This window comes from Caretta caretta, chromosome 2 (assembly GCF_965140235.1).
Source record: "Caretta caretta isolate rCarCar2 chromosome 2, rCarCar1.hap1, whole genome shotgun sequence".
NCBI lineage: Eukaryota > Metazoa > Chordata > Testudines > Cheloniidae > Caretta > Caretta caretta.
This window is the reverse complement of record NC_134207.1, coordinates 5008066-5028246: the sequence shown is the minus strand read 5'-3', so window position 1 is coordinate 5028246 and position 20181 is coordinate 5008066.

Genomic DNA, 20181 nt, shown 5'->3' with positions numbered 1-20181 from the left:
CCAAAACTGGAGGTCACAGGCCTCCAGATGAGGGCCCACCAGTTCTGAGAGGAGCACTGGTTTGAGATTCTTTTTTTAAATGTAGCTTTATTCAAAATGAATTTGGGCTTTTTTGGTTGGTTTGGTTTGGTTTTGGTTGGTTGGTTTGGTTTGGTTTTGGTCAGTTTGGTTTTGGTTGGCTTTCTTTGTTTACTTTTAAAGTGCGCTGAAAAAAATTGAAAATTTTTTGTTTCGGGTTGACCCAAAACAATTTTGGTTTTTTGGCCTCCTTAATTATTCACCTAGATCTACTTTTGAGTGCTTGATTTTGCAACCCCGTTAGGGTTACGAGGCGTCTGGTTTTCGACTGGAATGCCCGGTTGAAAAGGAATCCTGGCGGCTCCGGTCAGCAGTGCTGACCAGGCTGTTAAAAGTCCGGTTGGTGGCAGAGCACGGCTAAGGCAGGTTCCTTGCCTGCCCTGGCTCCATGAAGCTCCTGGAAGCGACCGGCATGTCCGGCTCCTAGGCGCAGGTGCAATCAGAGAAGCTCTGCGTGCTGACCCCACCCTGAGCTCCACCTCCACAGTTCCCATTGTCCGGGAAGCATGGCCAATGAGAGCTGCAAGGGCGGCGCCTGCGAACGCGGGCAACGCGCAACACGCAGAGCCGCCTGGCCACACCTCTACCTAGGGGCTGGACATGCCGGCCACTTCCAGGAGCAGTGCAGAGCCAGGGCAGGCAGGCAGGCCGGCCGGGAGCTGGTCAGAGAGCACTGGGCTCGGCCCTGCCGCTACAGGCCTCCAGCACATGCACGCGCACATGAACACCCCCCATAGATTCACACACAGAGCGCGCACCCCCCTTAGATTCACACACAGAGCGCGCACCCCCCTTAGATTCACACACAGAGAGCGCGCACCCCCCATAGATTCACACACAGAGCGCGCGCACCCCCCTTAGATTCACACACAGAGCGCGCACCCCCCTTAGATTCACACACAGAGCGCGCACCCCTTAGATTCACACACAGAGCGCGCGCACCCCCCATAGATTCACACACAGAGCGCGCGCACCCCCCATAGATTCACACACAGAGCGCGCGCACCCCCCATAGATTCACACACAGAGCGCGCGCACCCCTTAGATTCACACACAGAGCGCGCGCACCCCCCATAGATTCACACACAGAGCGCGCGCACCCCCCATAGATTCACACACAGAGCGCGCACCCCCCTTAGATTCACACACAGAGAGCGCGCGCACCCCCCATAGATTCACACACAGAGAGCGCACACCCCCCATAGATTCACACACAGAGAGCGCGCACCCCCCTTAGATTCACACACAGAGCGCGCGCACCCCCCTTAGATTCACACACAGAGCGCGCGCACCCCCCATAGATTCACACACAGAGCGCGCGCACCCCATAGATCACACACAGAGAGCGCGCACACCCCCCATAGATTCACACACAGAGAGCGCGCACACCCCATAGATTCACACACAGAGCGCGCGCACCCCCCTTAGATTCACACACAGAGCACGCGCACCCCCCTTAGATTCACACACAGAGAGCGCGCACACCCCCCATAGATTCACACACAGAGAGCGCGCACACCCCCCATAGATTCACACACAGAGCGCGCGCACCCCCCTTAGATTCACACACAGAGCGCGCGCACCCCCCTTAGATTCACACACAGAGCGCACACCCCCCTTAGATTCACACACACAGAGCGCGCACCCCCCATAGATTCACACACACAGAGCGCGCACCCCCCATAGATTCACACACACAGAGCGCGCACCCCCCATAGATTCACACACAGAGAGCGCGCACACCCCCCATAGATTCACACACACAGAGAGCGCACACCCCCCATAGATTCACACACACAGAGCGCGCACCCCCCTTAGATTCACACACAGAGAGCGCGCACACCCCCCATAGATTCACACACAGAGAGCGCGCACACCCCCCATAGATTCACACACAGAGAGCGCGCACACCCCCCATAGATTCACACACAGAGCGCGCACACCCCCCATAGATTCACACACACAGAGCGCGCACCCCCCATAGATTCACACACAGAGAGCGCACCCCCCCCTTAGATTCACACTGTGACGATGTGACTCAGCAGGGAGGGGGGAGTGTTGACCTGGGAATGTGCCCTGGGGATGGGAGTCCTGAGAGCCTGTCACCTGAGCCAGGAGGGGGAGGGGGAGGTGACACCTCTGCCCAGGAATGTGAACAGAGGCTGCAGCAGGGAACCTGCGGGGTGAGTTTAGTTGGCAGTTTGGAGGCTGGGGGGAGGAACACAGGGAACCCCAGGGCTGGGGTCTAAGCTCCCTGCTCCCCCAGAAGGACGTGATTGAGGGGTCCTGGTTGTACCCACAAGCTCTGTTGTGGACTGTGTTCCTGTTGTCCAATAAACCTTCTGTTTTACTGGCTGGCTGAGAGTCTCAGTGGATCCCAGGAAGAGGGGTGCAGGGCCTGGACTCCCCCACACTCCGTGACAACTGGTGGCAGCGGTGGGATCTACTGCACCCCGTGAACGGCGCTTCCTGCAGTAAGTGACTGGGGAACAGTAAAACGAAGGGGAATTGACGGGGACCAGGCGTGCTGAAGATTCAGAGACGGTTTCGGGGGGCGGTTAACCCCTGGGAATGTGTGACCAGAGAGAAAGACTTTTGCAGTAACAGGGTCCCCCGGGGGATTGCAGCGAGCAGTCCCAGGGGCGGAGGAGTCTGCAGCTCGACCCTGGCAAAGAGGTGGTGACCTCAAGAAGGACTGGCACACTAAGGGCTTTTCCTGGAAACCGTGGGAAGCTGCCCGGCCTGCGAGTGGCCAGCAGGGAGATGTACGCTAAACGCCTTAAGAGTGACCTGGTGGAGCTGTGCAGGCAGAGGGGGCTGCGCATCGGGAGGTCCACCAAGGAACAACTGATTGCCCAGTTGGAGGAGAGGGATCGCTTGGATGACCCGATCCCTATCCCTGAGGGGAGCCGCCCGGCAGACGCAGCGTGGGCCCTGGGGCCTGACCGGGCTGGGAGGGGTCAGACTGCTGCCGAGGACATCCCGAGACCCTTCCTACCTATGTCTGGGGGAGGGGTTGGGGGAAGCCCAGCGAATACCGAGGGCACCCTGACCCCAGCACCCAGCAGGGGATCCTCCCGGCGGAGCTCCCCATCCCTGGAGCGGAGGCGGCTGGAATGGGAGAGGGAGATGAAAATGAGGGAGCTGGAGGATCATGAAAAACAACGTCAACATGAGCAGGAGGAGAAGGAGAAACAACGTCAACATGAGCGCCAGGAGAAGGAGAAACAAAGACAGCACGAACTGGAGCTGGCCAGGCTGAAGAGCAGTGGGGCCCCGGCTGTGGTGAGTGAGGGGGGACCCAAGACTGCAAGGAACTTTGATAAGTGCTTCCTGGCCCAGCGTAAGGAGGGGGAGGACATAGATAGCTTCCTGACGGCCTTTGAGAATGCCTGTGAGCTGCACAGGGTTGACCCTGCAGACAGGCTCCAGTTTCTCACCCCCTTACTGGACCCCAAAGCCGTGGAGGTGTACAGCCGGATGACAGGGCCGGAGGCAGGGGACTATGAACTGTTCAAACAGGCGCTGCTCCGTGAGTTTGGGCTGACCCCCGAGATGTACCGGAGAAGGTTCCGGAGTCAGCGTAAAACGCCTGAGGTCACCTACCTACAACTGGCCAACCGGATGCAGGGGTATGCCCGCAAGTGGACAGCGGGGGCCCGAGCTAAAGAGGACCTGCTTGACCTAATTGTACTGGAGCAGCTGTATGAACAGTGCCCTTCCGACCTGAGGCTGTGGTTGGTGGACAAAAAGCTCGAGAACCCCCAGCACGCAGGGCAGCTGGCCGACGAGTTTGTGAACAGTCGGTCAGGGGGTAGCCGGGAGGAGTCCCAAAAGAACAGGCCCCCCCCGATGCAGAGAGAGAGTCACCAGGGGGCCTCCCAGCGGGGAAATAGGGAGAACCCCCTCCCAAGGGGAACGCCTGGCGTCGGGCCCCTCCGACCCGCTCGAGGGGACCAACGTGACCTGAGCTGCTATCACTGTGGCCAGAGAGGCCACGTACGGTCCCAGTGCCCTGGGCTCAGGGACAAACTGAGCAGACCCAACCTACCCAGGGTTAACTGGGTAGGGACCCAGCTGGACGAGGGGCAGACGACTCAGGCAAGGGGGGCTGCCAGTTTACCACCTGCCCCGGAGGGAAGAGTACCCCAGGCCAGCTCCACCAGAGGGCTGGAGGCTCTGGACTCAGGGCGCTCAGTTTACAGGGTGGGCGCGGGGCTGTCCCTCCGGAGAGAGTGCCTTGTTCCCCTGGAGGTGGATGGGAGGAAGGTCAATGGATACTGGGATACGGGTGCGGAGGTGACGCTGGCCCGGCCCGAGGTGGTGGCCCCAGATCGGGTGGTGCCCAACACCTACCTGACCCTGACAGGGGTGGGTGGGACCCCATTTAAGGTGCCCGTGGCAAGGGTACACCTGAAATGGGGGGCCAAGGAGGGCCACAAGGATGTGGGGGTACACCACCATTTGCCCACTGAAGTTTTGATGGGGGGAGACCTAGAGGACTGGCCAAGCAAGCCCCAGACCGCCCTGGTTGTGACCCGTAGCCAGAGCCGGCGAGGGCCACTGCTCCCTGACCTCGGGGAGGGTACCGCACCGGAGGCGCAGGACCCTACCCTGGTGGGAAGGGAGGGCCGAGGGGCACGGCTCAGAGAGGCTGAGGCCTCAGACCTGGCCACTGAGGGGGAACCGGTCCCCATCCCTTCCCCAGCTGCTGAGTTCCAGGCCGAGTTGAGGAAAGATCCCTCCTTGCGGAAGCTCAGGGACCTGGCCGACCTCAGGGTGGTACGGACCATGAGGAGAGGCTGCCAGGAGAGGTTCCTGTGGGAGAAGGGGTTCCTATACCGAGAATGGGCTCCCACAAGGGAAGTAGAGTCCTGTGGGATCAGGAGGCAGCTGGTGGTCCCCCAGAAGTATCGCCGCAAGCTCCTGTACCTGGCCCATGACATCCCCCTCGCAGGGCACCAGGGAATCCGGCGCACCTGGCAGAGGTTGCTACAGAACTTTTACTGGCCCGGGGTCTTTACCACGGTCCGGCAGTATTGCCGATCCTGTGACCCCTGTCAGAGGGTGGGGAAGGCCCGGGACAAGGGGAAAGCGGCTTTGAGACCTTTGCCCATCATAGAGGAGCCTTTCCAGAAGGTGGCCATGGACATCGTGGGGCCTCTCAGCAGGACGACCCGGTCGGGGAAGAAATACATTCTGGTGGTGGTAGATTTTGCCACCCGCTACCCCGAGGCAGTGCCCTTAGCTTCCATTGAAGCAGACACCGTGGCCGATGCGCTCCTGACCATTTTCAGCCGAGTGGGGTTCCCCAAGGAAGTCTTGACAGACCAAGGCTCCAACTTCATGTCGGCCCTGCTCCGGTGCTTGTGGGAGAAATGTGGGGTCCGGCACGACTGGGCCTCAGCTTATCACCCCCAGTCCAACGGGCTGGTGGAGAGGTTTAACGGGACGCTAAAGATGATGCTGAAAACCTTTATGAACCAGCACCCACAGGATTGGGACAAGTACTTACCTCACCTGCTGTTCGCGTACAGGGAGGTGCCACAGGAGTCTACCGGATTTTCGCCTTTCGAACTGTTATATGGAAGGAGGGTGAGGGGCCCCCTGGACCTGATGAGAGACGAGTGGGAGGGGAAGGCCACTCCCGATGGAGAGTCAGTGGTGGAGTATGTCCTGATCTTCCGAGAGAGACTTGCTGAACTCATGGGCCTGGCCAGGGAGAATCTGGCCAGAGCCCAGAAGAAGCAGAAGGTCTGGTATGACCGCACGGCAAGGGCCCGTGCCTACGCCACCGGGGATCCGGTGATGGTTCTCATCCCAGTGAGAAAGAACAAACTACAGGCCGCCTGGGAGGGCCCTTTCAAGGTCGTCAAGCAGCTCAATGAGGTAAACTATGTGGTGGAGCTGTCGAACCGGGCGCACCACCGCCGGGTGTACCATGTGAATATGATGAAGCCATATTATGCCAGGGGGAATGTGGTGTTGGCCGTGTGTGGACAGTGGGAAGAGCAGGGAGATGACCCTTTAGTGGATCTATTCCCTGGGACTAGAGCTGGTTCCCCCCTGGAAACAATTCCCCTCTCGGATCAGCTAACCCCTGCCCAGCAAGATGAGGTCAGGGAGGTGCTGCATCCGTACCGACAGCTGTTTTCCAACCAGCCTGGACGCACTAATCTGACTGTCCACCGGGTGCAGACAGGGTCGCACCCGCCGATAAGATGCTCCCCCTTCCGAGTCACAGGGAAAACTGCTCAGGACCTGGAAAGAGAGGTCCGGGACATGCTGGCTTTGGGGGTGATCCAGCCATCTGCCAGCCCTTGGGCCTCGCCGGTGGTGCTGGTCCCCAAAAAGGATGGGTCGGTCCGGTTCTGTGTGGACTATCGGAAGCTCAATGCCATCACTGTATCTGATGCCTACCCCATGCCCAGGCCTGATGAGCTCCTAGACAAGCTGGGAGGAGCTCGGTACCTTACCACCATGGACCTTACAAAGGGCTACTGGCAAGTGCCGCTGGATGCAGATGCCCGGCTGAAATCGGCCTTTATCACCCCTCTGGGGCTCTATGAGTTCCTGACCCTGCCTTTCGGCCTCAAGGGAGCGCCGGCCACCTTCCAGCGCCTAGTGGACCAGCTCCTGAGGGGGATGGAGAGTTTTGCCGTGGCGTATATTGATGACATCTGTGTCTTTAGCCAGACCTGGGAGGACCACGTGTCCCAGGTTAGACAAGTGCTGGACCGACTCCAGGGGGCTGGGCTGACTGTAAAAGCGGACAAGTGCAAGGTGGGGATGGCGGAAGTGTCTTACCTGGGCCATCGGGTGGGGAGCGGCCGCCTAAAGCCGGAACCAGCCAAGGTGGAGGTGATCAGAGACTGGCCCGCTCCCCACACCAAAAAGCAGGTCCAAGCCTTTATTGGGATGGCAGGATACTACCGAAGATTTGTGCCTCACTTTAGCGCCATAGCCACCCCCATCACTGAGCTATGCAAGAAGGGGAAGCCAGACAAGGTGGTCTGGACCGAGCAGTGCCAGGAGGCTTTCCGGGCGCTGAAGGAGGCTCTGGTCAGTGGCCCAGTTCTGGCAAACCCAGACTTTGACAAGCCCTTTGTGGTGTTCACCGACGCCTCCGACACGGGACTGGGGGCGGTGTTAATGCAGGAGGATGAAAAGGGGGAGAGACACCCCATCGTGTACCTGAGCAAGAAGTTGCTACCCCGGGAGCAACACTACGCGGCCATCGAGAAGGAGTGCCTGGCCATGGTGTGGGCCCTCAAGAAACTAGAGCCCTATCTCTTCGGGCGGCACTTCACCGTGTACACCGACCACTCGCCCCTGACCTGGCTGCACCAGATGAAAGGAGCCAACGCCAAGCTCCTGAGATGGAGCCTGCTCCTGCAGGATTACGACATGGACGTGGTCCACGTGAAGGGAAGTGCCAACCTGATAGCGGATGCGCTGTCCCGGAGAGGGGGCCCCGAACTTCCCCAGGTCACTGGTCACAGTGACCCCGCTCAGTTCAGTCTCGAAGGGGGGAGAGATGTGACGATGTGACTCAGCAGGGAGGGGGGAGTGTTGACCTGGGAATGTGCCCTGGGGATGGGAGTCCTGAGAGCCTGTCACCTGAGCCAGGAGGGGGAGGGGGAGGTAACACCTCTGCCCAGGAATGTGAACAGAGGCTGCAGCAGGGAACCTGCGGGGTGAGTTTAGTTGGCAGTTTGGAGGCTGGGGGGAGGAACACAGGGAACCCCAGGGCTGGGGTCTAAGCTCCCTGCTCCCCCAGAAGGACGTGATTGAGGGGTCCTGGTTGTACCCACAAGCTCTGTTGTGGACTGTGTTCCTGTTGTCCAATAAACCTTCTGTTTTACTGGCTGGCTGAGAGTCTCAGTGGATCCCAGGAAGAGGGGTGCAGGGCCTGGACTCCCCCACACTCCGTGACACACACACAGAGAGCGCACACCCCCCTTAGATTCACACACAGAGCGCGCGCACCCCCCTTAGATTCACACACAGAGCGCGCGCACCCCCCATAGATTCACACACAGAGAGCGCGCACACCCCCCATAGATTCACACACACAGAGCGCGCGCACCCCCCATAGATTCACACACAGAGCGCGCGCACCCCCCATAGATTCACACACAGAGCGCGCGCACCCCCCATAGATTCACACACAGAGAGCGCGCACACCCCATAGATTCACACACAGAGAGCGCGCACACCCCCCATAGATTCACACACAGAGCGCGCGCACACCCCCCATAGATTCACACACAGAGCGCGCATCCCCCATAGATTCACACACAGAGCGCGCACCCCCCATAGATTCACACACAGAGAGCGCACACACCCCTTAGATTCACACACAGAGCGCGCACCCCCCCACAGATTCACACACACAGAGCGCGCACCCCCCATAGATTCACACACAGAGAGCGCACCCCCCCATAGATTCACACACACAGAGCGCGCACCCCCCTTAGATTCACACACAGAGAGCGCGCACCCCCCATAGATTCACACACAGAGAGCGCGCACCCCCCATAGATTCACACACAGAGCACGCACCCCCCTTAGATTCACACACAGAGAGCGAGCACACCCCCCATAGATTCACACACAGAGAGCGCGCACACCCCCCATAGATTCACACACAGAGCGCGCGCACCCCCCATAGATTCACACACAGAGCGCGCACACCCCCCATAGATTCACACACAGAGAGCGCGCACACCCCCCATAGATTCACACACAGAGCGCGCGCACCCCCCATAGATTCACACACAGAGCGCGCGCACCCCATAGATTCACACACACAGAGCGCGCCCCCCATAGATTCACACACACAGAGCGCGCCCCCCATAGATTCACACACACAGAGCGCACACACACACCAGACACACACACACCACAGAAAGACACCGAGTGTGCACACTCACCACAGATACACACAGAGCATGCACACACACACACACACCATAAACACCAGACATAACACCTCACACACCAGACATACACACAACACATGCACAGAGTGCAGACACACACCATAGACACCACACACAAACAGAACACACAGCCCCATACATACAGACACAAATGCCACACAGACAGCCCCCTAGCATGGACACATGCACACTACTCTCAGAGAAAAGAAAAGGAGTACTTGTGGCACCTTAGAGACTAACCAATTTATTTGAGCATGAGCTTTCGTGAGCCACAGCTGAAGTGAGCTGTGGCTCACGAAAGCTCATGCTCAAATAAATTGGTTAGTCTCTAAGGTGCCACAAGTACTCCTTTTCTTTTTGCGAATACAGACTAACACGGCTGTTCCTCTAATACTCTCAGAGAGGCACACAGACCCACACAAGTAGTTCCTATGCACACCCTCATCACACAGACACACCCACACAACTAAAACACACAGTCTCACACACAAATGTTCCCACTGTGCACACAATAGGATGCAGTCACTCACACCTCACAAAAAATACAAATGTGGTGACACATACACACACTGCCCAGGCTCACAAACACACAAGCACCTCCATCCACAAACACACCCAGTCACATACGCCCAAACACCTCTCACCTGTAACATCCACTACTCCCACAGACATACCAGTGTCCCTGAATACACACAGAATCACACGTCAAACACCCATGCACACACACCCTCAGGCCCACAACCAAGCACACCCATATCCACACAAACACATTTTAACCTGGGCAGAAACATGCCCACACAGTGCAGTCTGACTTTCACACAAACACAGCCCTCTGCACACCACACACATCCTTGCATATCCATACCTGCCCCACACACAGCCTCCTAACAGATAAGGATCATAGAAGATCAGAGTTGGAAGGGACCTCAGGAGGTCATCTAGTCCAACCCCCTGCTCAAAGCAGGACCAATCCCCAATTTTTGTCCCAGATCCCTAAATGGCCCCCTCAAGGATTGAACTCACAACCCTGGCTTTAGCAGGCCAATGCTGAAACCACTGAGCTATCCCTCCCCCCATAAGCTGCAAGACTTCAACATTCTCTCCCTTAGAAAACTCCAAGGTGTTGCTCTCCCAGACCAATGCACAGCCATGTCCCCTTTAGCTCGTATGGATATTTGAATCCATCATGCAACATCTAAACATCACACATTTCTCCTTTGCTCTGTCGCTTTAAGGGAATCCCCTCTCCTCTGGAATTGAAATCATAGGGGAAAGTGTCACCAACTCAAACCAATTTTGCAAACACAAGAGTTCATCTGGAAGGTTGCCAAACTTGGCAAGTTTCCCTAGCCCCACGTTAGAGTATTTGCAGTCCAGGGCAAAGCACACTCATTCTAGGAACAAAGGGGCTAATTTTTCAAATCTTACTCATGCAAGTAAATTTCCCTATTCCTGGGAATACCCCCTTCAAAATCAATGGGACCAGTCACAGAAGGCAAGACTTCTTGTGAGTGAGCAGAGTGCAGGATTGGGCCCCGCATGAAAAGCTAGAATAATAGAAAGGCAGTGTGGTTTACTGGTTAGTGCAGCCAACTGGGAGTTGAGAGACCTGGATTCTGTTCTCGACACTGACGCTAGCTCATTTTAGGACCTTTGGGCAAGTCACTTCCTGGCTCTGTGCCTCAGTTTCCCCATCTATGCAAGAGGGATAAGGACCTTTGCAAAGCCCTAAGGCTGGCTGCTCAGGGAAAGATTGTGTTGGAGAAGTGCCCAGTAGAGGGCAGGAGAAGAAAGATGATCTGCCAACCCAGTGTGGCGCAGCAGTAGGGGGTGGAGGGTGGGGGGGAAGAGGGCATTTCTTACCCCTAATATCATGGCTCTGTGCCATTAATGCTGGTGAAAGGTGCCAGATTGCCATATGTGGGGGGCTGGCGGCACCCTTCGGGCAAGCTCACAGACTTTAACAAAGGGCTAGCCAGCGCCAAACGGCATCACCTGAATGCTTGGAGCACCCAGAGGCAGTGAGAAACTGCTGGCCACCACCCCTGCGAGGGCACCAGCCAGATACATCCAGCTCTGCTTGGCTTCGTATCCCCTTCGTGTCACTGCAGCCAAGCCAGGAAATCACAGGCTGGTGGCCTCCCTGGCGAGAGCCAGAGCTAGGGGCCCTGAGTTGCCGGGGTTGTTTGGGGGTGTCTGTCAGCACACAGTGTCCAGGAGAAGAGGGGTATGCACAGAACAGACACACGATACACAGCCCCAGCGGCTCTCTTCTCACCCTCCACAGGGGGCATGTGACTTCCCCCCCCCACCATCACAACTAGACCCAACACAGTTCCTCTCCTTGCTTCTGTTTCTCTTTGGCAACGGTGGGCAAGTCCTTTATTCCTCAGAAACAACCACTTTGGTGCGGGGAAGAAAACAAGTCTAGCACCTGTGAGCAACCCTGCCACAGCCACCCAACTGGTGCTCAGAGCAACCCTTCCCCAACAAACTTCCTTCCACCTATAACACCCTCCCACAGCAAACCAGCCGGCACCGGGAGCCAGCCACCTGGCCAACGCAAACCCACCAGCGTCCAGCAGCAGCCCTGCCCGAACAGCCCAGACAGCACCCAAGAGCAGCCTTTAGCAACAAGCACCTAGGGGGAGCCCAATTCTCACAAGCCAGCCCCACAGTCATAAATCAGGGCACACAGCTCAGTGCTCCAGACTGACCTGACAAGCACGTGCTGCCCAGGCCGCAGGAGCAGCCCTGCAATAACAAACCGATGTCTTCCGTGCATGCCGCAGGCAGGGAAAAAACATTCCAGTGTCGCATCTCCATAGGGCTTTTGCTCTATTTTTTATCAGCTGAGAGCTACGTCAAATGCTTTGGCCACGTCCTGTCTATCTGAACCGGCTTCGATACAACATACGGGGAAAACGCTGTTCTTTTTGCTTCTGAGAGCTCCCCCCTACCCCGATGGGCTGTATCCATCTCAGAATTCCTGGAGGTACAGGCTGCCCAACACGGACTGTGCTAGGAAATGTCAAAAGCCACAGGGAGCAGAGAGATCCATTTACACTGCCCGGAGTGAGGAACTCATAGCAGGGAGCCGGGGACAGCTGCAGCAGATACAGGTTCATTAGGGGACAAAGGGTATCAGACTCCAGCTTGGTATGAACAGGCCTGCCCCACCAGACGGGGAGCAAGTGCCAAAGAGCCAAAGGTGGATCAGGTGCTGCTGGAGTGTCTGTTGCCCACTCATTGCCAGAGGGACATCAGTAATATGCTGACCCCTCCCATGGGGCTGTCCTTTGGGAATCAGGAGGTTGATCGATCTAGCTATCCTGTTGCAGCGGGACACTGGCTGATCTTGCTGCAGTGCAACACTGCATGTCCCCCCTGCCATGTGCCATTTCTTTACCCTGCCACAATGAGAGGTCGCACAGGCCAGTTGTAGGCCCCGCAGCGCTGCGTGGTCCTGCCGGGGTGCCACACTGCATGGCCCCGCTGCGACGGGACATTGCATAGGCTCCTCGCAAAGGTATGGTCTCCCTGCAACGCAGCATCCCTGGTTCTGCTGCAATGCGGAGTCACGTCGAGAGCCATCGCAGTGCAATGTACCCATTGCGCTGCACTGTCCCATGTGCACGGCAGCGTTGTGTGGTCCCAGTGCGCCGCACGGCCCTGCTGTGACGTGATGCTCCGCCCTCCCACCGCAACACACCACTCCGTGCTTTCTGTGCCATGGGATGTTGCACCGATCCCGCTACGACCCAACCACCGCGGCGCTCCTGCACCCACCCTGAAGATATTTCAGGATGCATTTCCCTCACGGTGGGACGTCCATGTCCCACTGAGGCCTTGCCAGAATCAGGACTGGCCTGGGAAAACAGGTGGCAACCCCACAGCCGGGACCGAATGTCCTGGAACTACCCCTCCCCAGCCGTGTTTTCCCCACAGCTGCAAACGGAGGCAGGGAGGTGGCTACCGTTAATGTGCTCAGATCCACCACCGGCTCTGCCACTTAATGGAGTCCAATTGTCTATTTTTCATTATTGAACAATTTCCTTTATTGGGCTTTTTGGCTCGTCCAGGAAATTAAATCAATAGAGTTCTCAAAGGGAAGCGAGCGAGCAAGCGAGAGGCGTGCGGCTCGTAATGGGCTCCTCAGACAAAGGCTTGTATTATCATTGCTGTCCCCATTAACATAATGACTCAAGTGCCTGTTATGCCCCCTGTATGAAGTATTCCCACCGTTGGCTGTGACGCAGGCTGGGTGCTGCCCGGCAGACCGGGCCTTCCCCAGAACCAGCCGCAGCTCCAGCAAGGAGGGGAAGTGTCCAGCTTGCATTGGCTGGAGGGCAGCATCGGGATGCGATGGGTGGGAAGAGCTGGGCTAGATCTCCTGACTCCAGCTGGGACAACCCCTGCTGTCCCATTCCCCTGAAGCCGAGATTTGTCCTCACTCAGTGGGGTAGGCTTAGACCATGTCTACACTGGGCATTAGGCTCTGTAACCCACACCCCCCACCACACCCTGCTGGTGGCACTCACCGGCCTAGCTGACCTCTGGTGATGGGAGGGCGAGCCCCAAAATGGCTTCCCGCCCTTGGGAACAACAATGGCCGCCCTCTCGCAAGAGGGCAGGGGCCAAAAAAGAAACCAGGGTCAGCCAAACGTGGGGGCCAAACAGATGGGGGGCCACAGGTGGAATGGGGGCACTGAGCAGAGAACCCCAGGCTCTGAGAAGAGAGGGTGGGGCTCAGCAGGCAACCCCCCCACGGACCTGGATGCGTGAGTGAGGGCAAAGGGCTCCAGCCCTGCGGTCGCGGTGACAGCTGCCGGCGACAGGGCCACAGTGCGTTGCGGGAGAGCTAGCTGAACGGTCTCGGCTAGTCCGCATGGAAGGGCCTATGGCTGGGGCAACTGAGGCACCATCACGGTTCAACCTGCTGCAGTCCAGCTGGTGCTTTAGGATCTGGGCCCTGCTGGGGGGAAGACGTGAAGAGGGCCTAGCTGGTCACAAAGGGGACACGGGCTGTGGGACACGGTACATTTCTCCAGTGTGGGCGAGGACAGGATGGGAAGCAGTGTTAGGGACTAGAGCAATGGTCCCCAAACTTTTCAGGGTCGGGACTTGCACCCCACTCCTTCCGGAGCCAGGAATACAGACAGGGGTAAGGGGGCCAAGGCTGGGGCCGCAGATGGAGGCAGGTCTGGGGCCAGGATCGGGTGCAGACCTGCAGCCGGACCACAGTCAGGGGCTGAGGCTGGGAGCAGGGCCAGAGCACAGCAGGACTGGGTGGTGCTCCCTCCCTGCTCCACCGTGGGAGCCACGCCCCGCCGCACCCCCTCAAACGTTCCTACGCACCCCCCTAGGGAGGCACATCCCACAGTTTGGGGACCTCTGGACTAGAGGTTAATAGTGAATAGCTGACACCGCCATTATAAACACGGACGATACTCCCTGCCCCATAATGTATTTGGGTGTCTGTGTGCTGGAAGCATGTGTGCGTCCTGTCCAGTTCTGCCCAATGGAGAGGCAGAAAGAGGTGGCAAAATTTGCAGATGATACAAAACCACTCAAGATAGTTAAGTCCCAGGCAGACTGCGAAGAGCTACAAAAGGATCTCTCAAAACTAGGTGACTGGACAACAAAATGGCAGATGAAATTCAATGATGATAAATGCAAAGTAATGCGCATTGCAAAACATAATCCCAACTATACATACAAAAGGATGGGGTCTAAATTAGCTGTTACCACTCCAGAGAGAGATCTTGGCGTCATTGTGGACAGTTCTCTAAAAACATCCACTCAATGTGCAGCGGCAGTCAAAAAAGTGAACAGCATGTTGGGAATCATCAAGAAAGGGGTAGATAATAAGACAGAAAATATCCTATTGCCTTGATATAAATCCATGGTACACCCACATCTTGAATACTGCGTGCAGATGTGATCGCCCCATCTCAAAAAAGATTTATTGGAATTGGAGAAGGTTCAGAAAAGGGCAATAAAAACGATTAGGGGTATGGAATGGCTTCTGTATGAGGAGAGATTAATAAGATTGGGACTTTTCAGCTTGGGAAAGAGACGACTAAGGGGGATATATATGACAGACGTGTGGAGAAAGAGTAAATAACACTTCCTTATTTACTCTTTCTCATAACACAAGGGGTCACCAAATGAAATTAATAGGCAGCAGGTTTAAAACAAACAAAAGGAAGTATTTTTTTTTCCACACAACGCACAGTCAACCTGTGGAACTCCTTGCCAGAGGATGTTGTGAAGGCCAAGACTATAACAGGGTTCAAAAAAGAACTAGATAAATTCATGGAGGACAGGTGTACCAATGGCTATTAGCCAGGATGGGCAGGGATGGTGTCCCTAGCCTGTGTTTGCCAGAAGCTGGGAATGGGCAACAGGGGATGGATCACTTGATGATTCCCTGTTCTGTTCATTCCCTCTGTTGGAGAAATTGACCAAGGAAGTGTTATTTACCCCTTCACATAACACAAGAACTATGAAATTAATAGGCAGCAGGTTTAAAACAAACAAAAGGAAGTATTTCTTTATACAAAACACAGTCAGCCTGTGGAACTCATTGCCAGAGGATGTTGTGAAGGCCAAGACTAAAGCAGGGTTCAAAAAAGAACTAGATAAGTTCATGGAGGATAGGTCCATCAATGGCTATCAGCTGGGATGCTCAGAGATGCAACCTCTGACTGCCAGATGCTGGGAGTGGATAACAGGGATCACTCATGATGGCCTGTTCTGTTCATTCTCTCTGGGGCACCTGGCACTGGCCACTGTCGCAAAACAGGATGCTGGGCTAGATGGACCTTTGGTCTGACCCAGTATGACTGTTCTTATGTTCTTAATGGACAATGGTCAGCAGCTTGGAAATACTTCCAGATGGGACAGGGTGGAAAGATCATTAGACCCTGGTTTGTTAGGGTACTGTACATTATTAGGACCTCATGTGGTGCTCGCTGGTGATTTTAATCACAAGTCTCCTGATTGTGGGTGGTTTTCTTAAACCCCCCGTCCCAGGAGTCAGGTGATGACATGAGAACTGAAGCCGATGACATGCCATTATTTTGACGCCAATCATAATTTTTCAGCGCCCAACTCGTTATTTTTGAATGCTTGTGCGTGGCAACGCTGGCATGATTTAATGTCCATCAGAGTTCAGAATGTGCCTAGGTGAGAGATGCATACACCTATCTGAGTTTGTGTGTGTGTGTTTGGGGATGGGGTGATACCATACCGCATATGGGGGTAGTGGTGTGTGAGAGGTGGAGGTACATACCGGTCAGAGGCTGGAGGTCAGTGTGCGTCTTCTGGAGAGCATCTGGGTGGTTGTTGTGGGACTGCGTATACACGGAGCGTTTGCCTGTGTGTGGAGGCTTGTGTTGGTTTGGGAATTGTGCGTGTGTGTGTTGTACAGTGCTGGGGGGGGGGGGGGTTGGGGTGAGTGGACATACTGTACTGGAGTTGTGGGGGTGCGCATTGTATAGTGCTGGGGGAGTGTTGGAGTGTGTCTATGCTGTACAATGGGGGATGTTTGTACTGCATAACATTGAGGTGGGGGGTGTACTGCACAGTATTTGTGGGGGATCTTGAGTACAGCATTAGAATATGGGGTGTGCATACTGTACAATATCTGAATGGGGGCACTGGGGGATGTACAGTGTTTGCATGAGGGGGTGTATACTGTCTGGATGGGGGCACGCTGCACAGTCTCTGGATGGGGGTTTGGGGGTATACTGTACAGAGTTTGGGTGCGAGGATGTTTACTGTACAATATTTGGATGAGGATTGTATTTTACAGTGTCTGGGTTTGGGGGATGTATACTGTACAGTGTCTGGGTGGGATGCTGGGGAGTACTTTAAGTGTTTGGGTGCGGGGGTGTATACAGTACAATGTCCGGCTGGGGATTGTACTGTACAATGTCCGGGTCCGGGGGGGTGTATATTGTATCTGGGTGGGTGGTACTTCACAGTGGCTGGGTGAGGGTTGGGGGGCTGTGTATACGCTGTGCTTTGCCTGTGCAGGGCGGCTGGTGCCAGTCCCCCCGCCCGTTGCTGGACGGGATTCTTTTGCCTAATGAGTTGTGTGCGTGTGTGTGTGTTGTGTCTTGCAGGCAGCATGGCAGAGGCGCATGACGCTGCGAAGATGCCACATAACGAGGTCCCTGTCACCGGCTCGCTCCTGACAGGGCTTCGTAATTACCGTATGGGCCTCTGCGCTGTGCTGGCAAACGTGTGTCAAGCTGTCAGCCGCCCCCGTCACCCTCTCTGTGCCTTGGCTTCCCCTCCCGCTGCTTCCCTGCTGCCCAGACCCACCACCCAGCCTTGCCTGGGGGAGCAGGGCCGGGGAAGGGAGCAAACCCTGTCTGGGTCGCTGCTGCTTCTCCCCCCGCCCACCCCTTTGGCAAAAGGCACTTCCCCGTGCACAGCACGCAGATTCACAGCCGTCACTGATCGCAAACAACAGCGCTTCACCGCGCCGTGGTGTTGTCATCATCAAAGACCCTGACTTCCAGCACCTTCCTGAGAGACCGCCCTCCCACCTGGGTTTGGGACACACACACACCGCAGTGCACATTCTCACACAAACATCTGCACACACTCACCAGCTCACAAACACTCTCCCACGCAGCCTGTCACAACCACGCAGAGCATCACCCCAAATCCACCCCACAGCCTCCCACCCAAAAATACAAGCACACCATCTCACAAACTGCCTCACCCATACAGTCTCAAGCCCACAAATGAGGTGAAAGGCAGTAGCTACTGTACATAAATGTCAGATATTAGCGCTGCGAGCTGCTCCGAGTGACACCAATGCAACACCGTCGATACAGGGGGGACTGGATCAGGGGAGCAAGAGCAAAATTTGGCCCTGTGTTGAAAATGCACTAACATGAAGCGCGAAAGAAGAGTGTGATTATTTACCAGCCACACACGGCTTCTGGCATGCAACAATATCACAGCATCCCTGCTTCTCCTATTGCAGGGAGCAATTCCATGTAGAGCAACACCCGCCCCCCCGAAGATGCGCCATAGCTCGCGTTTACACCTGGCTTCATCAGAGGCACCCTATTCAAATGCTAATGCTTTTCCCTTCCCTGCCCTTTTCCATCGGAGACTATCAAAGCACTTTACAAACACTAACGAATTAAGCCTCACCACACTTCTTTCAGGTATTACTATCCCCGTTTTAATGACGGGGAAACTGAGTCACGGAACGGGGAAAGTGATTTGGCCAAAGTCACACAGCAAGTCAGAGGCAGAGCTGGGAATGGAACCCCACTCTGCCAGGCCTCTACCCCAAGGGGTTCACTGACTTTTTACACACTTGAAATGCAGCTCAGCACACTGGGAAAGAATGAATGTGGGGCAAATCTTGCTGGGCACCATCCATAACGAGGGCCCTATCAAATTCATGGCCATGAAAAATGCATCACGGACCATGCAGTCTGGTCTCCCGCTGTGAAATCTATATAGTAGGGTAAAAGCACACAAAAGACCAGATTTCATGGGGGAGACCAGTAGTTCTCAAACTGGGGGTCCTGACCCAAAAGGGAGCTGCGGGGGAGGGGGTCACAAGATTATTCTAGGGTGGTCACGATATTGCCACCCTCACTTCTGCACTGCCTTCAGAGCCAGGCACCTGGAGAGCAGCGACTCTTGACCGGGCGCCCAGCTCTGAAGGCAGCATCCCCGCAGCAGCACAGAAGAAAGAGTGGCAACACCATACCATGCCATCCTTATTCTGCACTGCTGCCTTCCGAGCTTGGCGGCTGGAGAGCGGCAGCTGCTGACTGAGGGCCCTGCTCTGCAGGCAGCAGCGCAGAAGTAAGGGTGGCATTGTATCGGCTCTGCCTTCAGAGCTGGGCTCCCGGCCAGCAGCTGCCGCTCTCCAGCTGCCCAGCTCTGAAGGCAGCGTCGCCGCCAGCAGCCGTGCAGAAGTAAGGGTAGCAGCTCCGCAACCCCTCCTACAATAACTTTGTGGCCTCCCTCCCCACACAACTCCTTTTGGGGTCAGGACCCCTACAATTACAAAACTCTGAAATTTCAGATTTTTAAAATCCTATGACCGTGAAATTGACCAAAATGGACCATGAATTTGGGAGGGCCTTATCCATAACATTAGAAACTCATCAGACTGGTACATTGGTTCAGGGAATTCAGTTTGCCCACAGTACCCAGTCACCCAAGGCAAGTCAAATCTGGGCAGCTGACCAGCTGGAGTGTACGGTGGAAAGGTCAGTATCTGGGCAGGGCTGGGCTGACATTTCCAAACATTTTATGAGGGTGTACAGTGTGATCTCTGGGCCAAATTCTGATTTCACTTCCATGAGTGTAAATCTGGAATCTTTAGTGGAGTCATCCCAGATTTATAGTGGCTGCTCTGAGAGAGGAATCTGGTCCTCAGTCTTTGAATTCTGCAGAGTTCTCAAAAAGGCAAATACATGAATTTCTGATCACAAAAATTCTTGCAAAACTTTCTAATGCGTGTGCATTAGAGCATTGCACTATTTAAAAAGGATACAGAAAACAGAGGGGAAATGGAATAAAAGAAAAAGGACAAACAAGCAGGGGAGGTGGCTTAAATTTGTGGACCAAAATGATGCTCTTCCTGATGTGTTCCAGGTTCCTAGACACCCTGGTGATGGGTATATTGTAAGTGCCTCATGTTAGCAGGTGCCTTTCCCACCCTGCCCTGAACACGCTGTCTTTAGTCCCAATTCACCCTCTTTCCCATGCGTTGGCTAGTGGTAATTCAAACAATTAAAATACTAACCTCAGTCTAAGCATGGCTATCCCTGCAGAGACCTCCCTGTGCCAGACCCTGCTTCTGAGTGACCCAAGAGCCAGGCTCAACTCCCTTATATACAAGGCGAAGTTAACAGGCCCCGCCCAGTGCCTACCACAGCCAATCAGCAGGAGTAAGTACCCCCACTGTAAGACTCCATCAAAGTGGGGAGAGTCAACACAAGAGCCTCCAACGGGACACAGTAAATGCTCAGCTGACACAGCAGCCAGCATAGAAAGGGCAGCTACGTGGACTTTGCGCTTTATAGCCACGTTTCCCCTTGAGTGGGTCTCCCACAGGAGGTTGCTTGGGTCTCTTTCTCCTCCAGACCTGGCTTGATCAGCCTCT